The sequence below is a fragment of the Astatotilapia calliptera genome, chromosome 17 (genome assembly GCF_964374335.1).
Source record: "Astatotilapia calliptera chromosome 17, fAstCal68.1, whole genome shotgun sequence".
Taxonomy (NCBI): domain Eukaryota; kingdom Metazoa; phylum Chordata; class Actinopteri; order Cichliformes; family Cichlidae; genus Astatotilapia; species Astatotilapia calliptera.
The window spans coordinates 11,684,702-11,691,336 of NC_137438.1; the positions used below are offsets into that span (position 1 = coordinate 11,684,702).

The window sequence follows — 6,635 nt, forward strand, 5'->3', positions numbered from 1 at the left end:
GAACATGGTTGTTGTTCAATAATAAAATTATTCCTCAAAAATACAACTTGCCTAATAATTCTGCACTCCCTGTACACTGCTAACATGGATGTGCTATGCTAACAGTGAATGCTCTCGGTGTTTACTGATAGCAAACTGTGGTACAGAGATGACTGTTTATAATATTTCTAGTGATACTCAGAAGTTCTCATCAAGTCCCGATTTGATTTGATTTATGCTGTTATCAGTGTTTGCAATGATAGCATGGCTGTGGTGTCCTATCAATGTATGCGCTTGTTGTTTGCTGATATCAAACTGTAGCATTAGGACCACTGAGTTAACCTTTGTAGTGATACTCACTCCTTTTTATTTAGACCTGGTTTAATTCTGGGATAGTTGAATATTTGTATATTGTTAGGTCTGCTGGATTACACAGATGGATTACGTGGCAGAAACACACACGGACGCAAAATAGTTTGTGATGCAAGCTTTATATATATACACGAGTGGGGGAATATTTACAAGGGAAGGGGCTATATACAGTGATGGATAAAAATGTGCCAGGAGATAAACACCGAGGAGATGAGACGGAGCCGAAGTATGCAGGTAGGCAGCAGACGCACCGGAGCTACCTGACAACAGGGAACAAAACAGAGCTTATGGCGTACCGTTGATAGCCGAACGTTAAACACAAGTGGACGGAGAGAGTTGGAGAGCTTACTTGACCACCCAAACCACAGCCGCTGCGGTGATCGCCGCCTGATGGTACGTAGCACTCCGTCGCGGATCCAAAATAGCCAACACAAAATCCTAGGTAGGCGGGCAGGCGATGGAACAGGCTAAGACAAAGAGAAGCAGGTGAAACGTGGATCCTTTAAAACATACAGCTCCACAGCGTAAAATCAACAGATGCAGCCTGTGCTGACTCGTTACCACTTGTGACAGCGACAATACTCCGACACCAGATGTCCGTGACTCTGCTCCCTAAAAGCGCTCACTGATGACGTCCGATGCGTCGCAGGTGTGCTGGAATGCCATCAAGCCCCGCCTCGCCTACCTACAACCAAAAGGAAAACAAAACCCAAACAACAACAATACACCTACCCACCACCTCCTAACATATATAACCCCTGCAGCTGTCAAACTCTATAACAGGGGTCACCAGCCTTTATTAAAACAGAGTTATAAAACTGTGAACAGTTTGGTTCATCTCTAGTTACATGGTTCTATCTTGATAAGCTGTCTTATCACAGATTAATATTTCAAAAATATTAATGATTTAAGCAAGGAAAGGGCTACATGTCAACATACAACTCTTTATTTCTATTAATGTCTTACTTCATTCCTACCTGATTGACATGTTTAGGAATTATGAGTGATTGGCACACTGTAGTTGTGAAAGTTGCTACCAATCAAATTGTGATATGTTAAAGTTAAAACAAAACACAACTGTTTTAGATATTATCTAATATACATTTTGTAATTATCCTTATAATTACAAAATGTTTTATGTAAGATTTAAGTTTTGTGATTTTGTCATTAGTATAATATGAAATACATTCTACATGTGTCAAGTTGTGTGCCAATATTTGCTGTGTAGTAGAACCGAGACATTAGTCATAAAAATTTATTTGAAATAATATTAAAATTCTCAAACAGAAAAACATTAAACATAAATATATAAAATATAAGAATTTACAGAGAGACAGGAATAAAAAGGACCAGCTGCTCTCCAGAGCAGGAACAAGGCTGAGGAGGAAATGCTCCATTGGAGACTGATGTGAACTCTTTAGGGATACCAGGATGGCCAGCTCCAGCGCCAATGGACCGTCCTGGGACCCGTCCCTCATCTGCCTCGGAGCCGTCCTCCCTGTGGGACTGTAAAACAGCACAAAACACAAAGAAATGAGAAGGCTGCTACTAGATTTTAATTTCAACATTGAAAAAAAAAAAACCAAAAACAGGATATAATCAGATTGGTTGTAGATATTTAGTAAAGGTGATCACAAGGCAATCCCACCGACTAAACAGGTATCAGTGCTTGCTGTACATACCTGTGGGTGCAGCAGCAGGAGCTCAGGGACTGGGGAGCCAGGAGAAGCAACTGTTCTGCTGCAGAATCAGTTGGTTCTATCAATACAGTATTAAATGTTAACAGGTTGAATATAATAATCAGAGTAGACAGTGGTCCCTCATTTATTGCAGCAGGGGTTCTCAGAATAACTAGCCCCTGGTCACGCACTTTATACACTGTTTTCCCCACACACATGAACATTGGTCACAGTTCTCACAATTGATTCTCAAAGTGCAAACCTTTGTAGATTGCAAAACGTAAAAGTATTATTATGCCGCGGTTTGTCTTCATCTGCCCGCCACTTTCGTGCGCCTTTTTCCCTCGGGGTGCAGGTGTCTATTTCCGAATGAGGGTCATAGTTATGGGTGTTTTTGTGCTGTTTTTTCTATTGGACGTGATGGTTATCAAAACCAAACGTGATAAATTTGGCAAGCGCAGGAGACACGGCACGGAGCAGATTTGTCAATCAGGCTGCAGAATGCAATGCTGTACTGTGCAATAAAAAATCAGCGAAAAAGCGAAGCAGTGACGGATGAACAGCGGGACCACTGTGTGCTGTTTATTAATAAACAATAAAATATATTCCTAAATGACAACATGCATAAAAGCAGAACAGTATTTGTACGTCAGTGGGAAAATAGCGGTGGCTTGATAGCTTTTGGGCAGCTTCCCCGGGTCAGTGAAATCTTTCAAAAGAGAGATGAATGAACTTACCAGGTTGCCCGATCTCTTCACATATCTTCCTCCAAGCTCGGTCCTTTTTATTCCTGTCTCGGTACAGAAAGCAGCTGGTGTCGTACAGCTCCGGGTTGTTTGCTACGGCATTGATTAGCCTTCCCCTCCATTGAAGTATGAAGGGCTTTGGCTGGATCTGCCCCTTTGACCTAGGTCACAGCCACGTCACCAGGCTCCTGATTGGTTGTCGCGGCGCGATTTGACGCTGGAGTTCAGATCTTTCCAACTCGAGCGGTAGACGCGAAACGCGCGTATGCACAAAATGCAACACAAAAACTCACGCGCGTGGTTTTATTCGCGAGTCAAACGCGCCAGACGCGCTACACTGACGCGCTACACTGACGCGCGTTTCACGCGTTTTGGCGTTTTCGCGACGCAAATCTGCTTCTGAATTTTCGCGGGACCCGCAATCGCGTGTCATCGCGCCTTTCCATTGACTTTACATGTAAACCTGACGCTCTATTCGCGTCCATCGCGTTCGGTGTGAACACACCGTAAGAGCCATTTCGTTCGCGAACGACCCATCACTAACCACGCCTACTACCAGTTTTAGCAGTGCATCCCAACCGCTGCATCTCTCTGACAGATTGAGTCTAGCTAGCATCAGTCTTTTTTTTAGCCCAATGACCCATGTGCAATACATTTTTCCATGTCTAAGGAGCTTGGAAAGAAAAGCGTCTGGACTTCTTTAAGTTTAACTTTCCAAGCTCCTTAGACTACGATGGCCTGGATCAGCGGTCCCCAACCTTTTTTGCGCCATGGACCGGTTTATGCCCGACAATATTTTCACGGACCGGCCTTTAAGGTGTCGCGGATAAATACAACAAAATAAAACTAGTACCGGTACCGAAAAAAAGAAGATTTATTCATAACACACATGAAAAGACCCAGGAAAACTGAGTTAACGATAAAAACGATGACAAAATAATGCTGAAAACTGATAAAAACCCTGAAAACCATACATTTCACACCTGAGCCTCAACTCTCGCGGCCCGGTACCAAACGACTCACGGACCGGTACCGGTCCGGGGGTTGGAGACCGCTGGCCTGGATGACTGAGAACCTTCACAGACACATTTTCAATGCTATCAGAAGAGGCCAGGACTGAGTTTTGAGATGAACTGACTGATAGTATGAGTGAAAGCAGTTCAAGATCATCACAGCAAATCTTTTGTCTTGGTCCTTGAAGACCCTAGCCTTTTTAGATAAGATAAGATAAGATAAGATAAGATAGAACTTTATTAATCCCTCGGGTGGGTTCCTCTGGGAAATTCGATTTCCAAAAAAGCACAGCACCGACAGAAGTTACAGTTACAGAATGTTATATATATATATATACACAGACACACACACACACATATATAAATACAGAGACAAATATAAATAAAATATACAAAGGGAATAAATAGGAATAAAAAATAAAAATACAAGTGAATTGCACATTTCAAGTATTGAGTCTATTGCACTGTTGACTATTTACAAAAAGTATTGCACAAGGTATTGTACAGTGAGGTGAAGAGGCACTACAGCTTAGTTGTTCCCCCCTCCTTTGTCCTCCTGTTTCCCCTCCCTCTCCCCTCCAGAGAGGAGTTAAACAGTTTGATGGCGTGTGGGACAAAGGAGTTTTTAAGTCTGTTAGTTCTTGTCTTGGGGAGAACCAACCTGTCACTGAACAGACTCTTCTGGTTGTTTATGGCCGTGTGCAGAGGATGCCCAGCATTGTCCATAATGTCCAGCAGTTTCTTTAATGTCCTTTTCTCTGCCACTGTCACCAGAGTGTCCAGCTTCATGCCGACCACAGAGCTAGTTTCTCCAGCCTGGATGAGTCCTTCTTTGCTGTGCTGCTCCCCCAGCACACCACAGCATAGAAAAGTACTCCAGCAACCACCGACTGGTAAAACATCCTCAGGAGCTTCCTGCAGATGTTAAAAGACCTCAGCCTCCTGAGGAAGTACAGTCAGCTTTGGGCTTTTTTATACAGGTGCTCTGTGTTGCATGACCAGTCCATGGTTGGTTGTTTGTTTCTTTGGAGCGACAAGTGCCTGCAGAAAGAAAACTCAAACGCAGAGCTCCTACAAACACTATCTGGGATGTTCTTTTAGAATAGAATAGAATAGCCTTTATTGTCATTGTACAGAGTACAACGAAATTGGAGTGCCACTCCCTTGGTGCAAGTTTCAATAATAAATATAAATGTAAAATATAAAAAGTACAAAAAAAACAATCGTAAGTACTCAAACAATAGTATGTACAATATATACAGGATAGCAGCATTAATATAATGACAGTATGAATAGCAGCATAATATAATGACAGTGACGGTATGGAATAGGTTCAATTGTTTTTGTGCTTATTTACTACGGTGATAGCTCTGGGAAAGAAGCTATCCCTGAATCTGTTTGTCCTGGTTTTATGTGACCTGTACCGTCGGCCTGACGGTAATAGTTCAAACAGTTGGTTGCTGGGGTGAGAGTGGTCCTTGATGATATTGCCAGCTCTGCTGAGGTACCGAGAGTTTGCAGTGACCTCCAGGCTGGGCAGAGAGCAGCCAGTGATCTTCTGGGCTGTGTTGATGACCCTCTGCAGTACTTTCCTGTCTGCAGCTGAGCACCCTGCATACCATGTTGTTATGCCGTACGTTAGGATGCTCTCTATGGTGGCTCTGTAAAATGTCACCAGCAGCCTCTCCTCCAGGTTGTTCCTCCTGAGCACTCTCAGAAAGTGGAGACGCTGCTGGGCCTTTTTAACCACCGCTGTAGTATTTGCAGTCCAGGAGAGGTCATGAGATATCTGCACGCCCAGAAACCTCATGGAGTGTACCCTCTCCACACAGCTCCCGTGAATGTAAAGTGGGGCCGGGTCTGCTCTGCCCTTCCTGAAGTCCAAGATAAGTTCTTTACTTTTCGTGGTGTTCAGTTGGAGGTTGTTAACTGAACACCACTCAGTCAGTCTGTTGACCTCATCTCTGTAGTCCGACTCATCCCCCCTTGAGATGAGTCCAACCACTGTGGTGTCATCCGCGAACTTTATGATGGTGTTTGAGAGATGGGTAGGGGAGCAGTCAGATGTGTAGAGCGTAAACAGGAGGGGACTCAAAACACATCCTTGTGGAGACCCGGTGCTGAGTGTGATGGTGCTGGACCGGTGGGGGCCGAGTCTGACAGACTGTGGTCTATTTGTCAGGAAGTCCTTGATCCAGAGGCAGATGGGGGTGGAGAGTCCCAGGTGAGACAGTTTCTGGACCAGGATCTCCGGGATGATATGATTGAATGCTGAGCTGAAGTCCAGAAAGAGCATTCTCACATAGCTTCCTCGGTGCTCCAGGTGACTCAGTGCAGTGTGGAGCGCTATGGTGATAGCGTCCTCGGTGGAACGATTTGTCCTGTAGGCAAATTGGTGGGGGTCCAGAGTGGGAGGCAGACCGGCCCTGATGGGCTGACAGACCAGTCTGTCAAAGCACTTCATCACTACAGGCGTAAGTGCAACAGGCCTGTAGTCATTTGGGCTGGCCACAGCTGTCTTCTTGGCGATGGGGATGATGGTGGAGGTTTTGAGGCAGGGCGGGACGGTTTTTGATGACAAGGAGAGGTTGAAGATTTTAGTGAAGACTCCGGTCAGTTCGTCAGCACATGCTCTGAGAACCTTTCCATGTATTCCATCAGGACCTGCCGCCTTCCTGGGATTCACTGACCTTAGAACACACCTCACTTGGTGCTCCCTAAGTGTTAGTGTGCCAGTGCTGTGGGCGGGTGGAAGTGGTGTGGCAGCTGAGGGCTTGGTCGTCTCAAAGCGGGCGAAGAAACGGTTTAGATCCTCAGCCAGTGAGGCATCAGTCCTAGATGTTGAC

General features: G+C 44.8%; 1 long non-coding RNA gene across 1 annotated transcript; it reads right to left on the minus strand.

Annotated features, from left to right (window-relative positions):
* Positions 1-463: 463 nt before the first annotated feature.
* Positions 464-3,147, minus strand: LOC145421339 (uncharacterized). The gene is made up of 3 exons (XR_013902675.1): positions 913-3,147; positions 701-818; positions 464-611 (listed from the first exon to the last, which is right to left on the minus strand). It is a non-coding gene; the product is annotated as an uncharacterized LOC145421339 (long non-coding RNA).
* Positions 3,148-6,635: the final 3,488 nt, after the last annotated feature.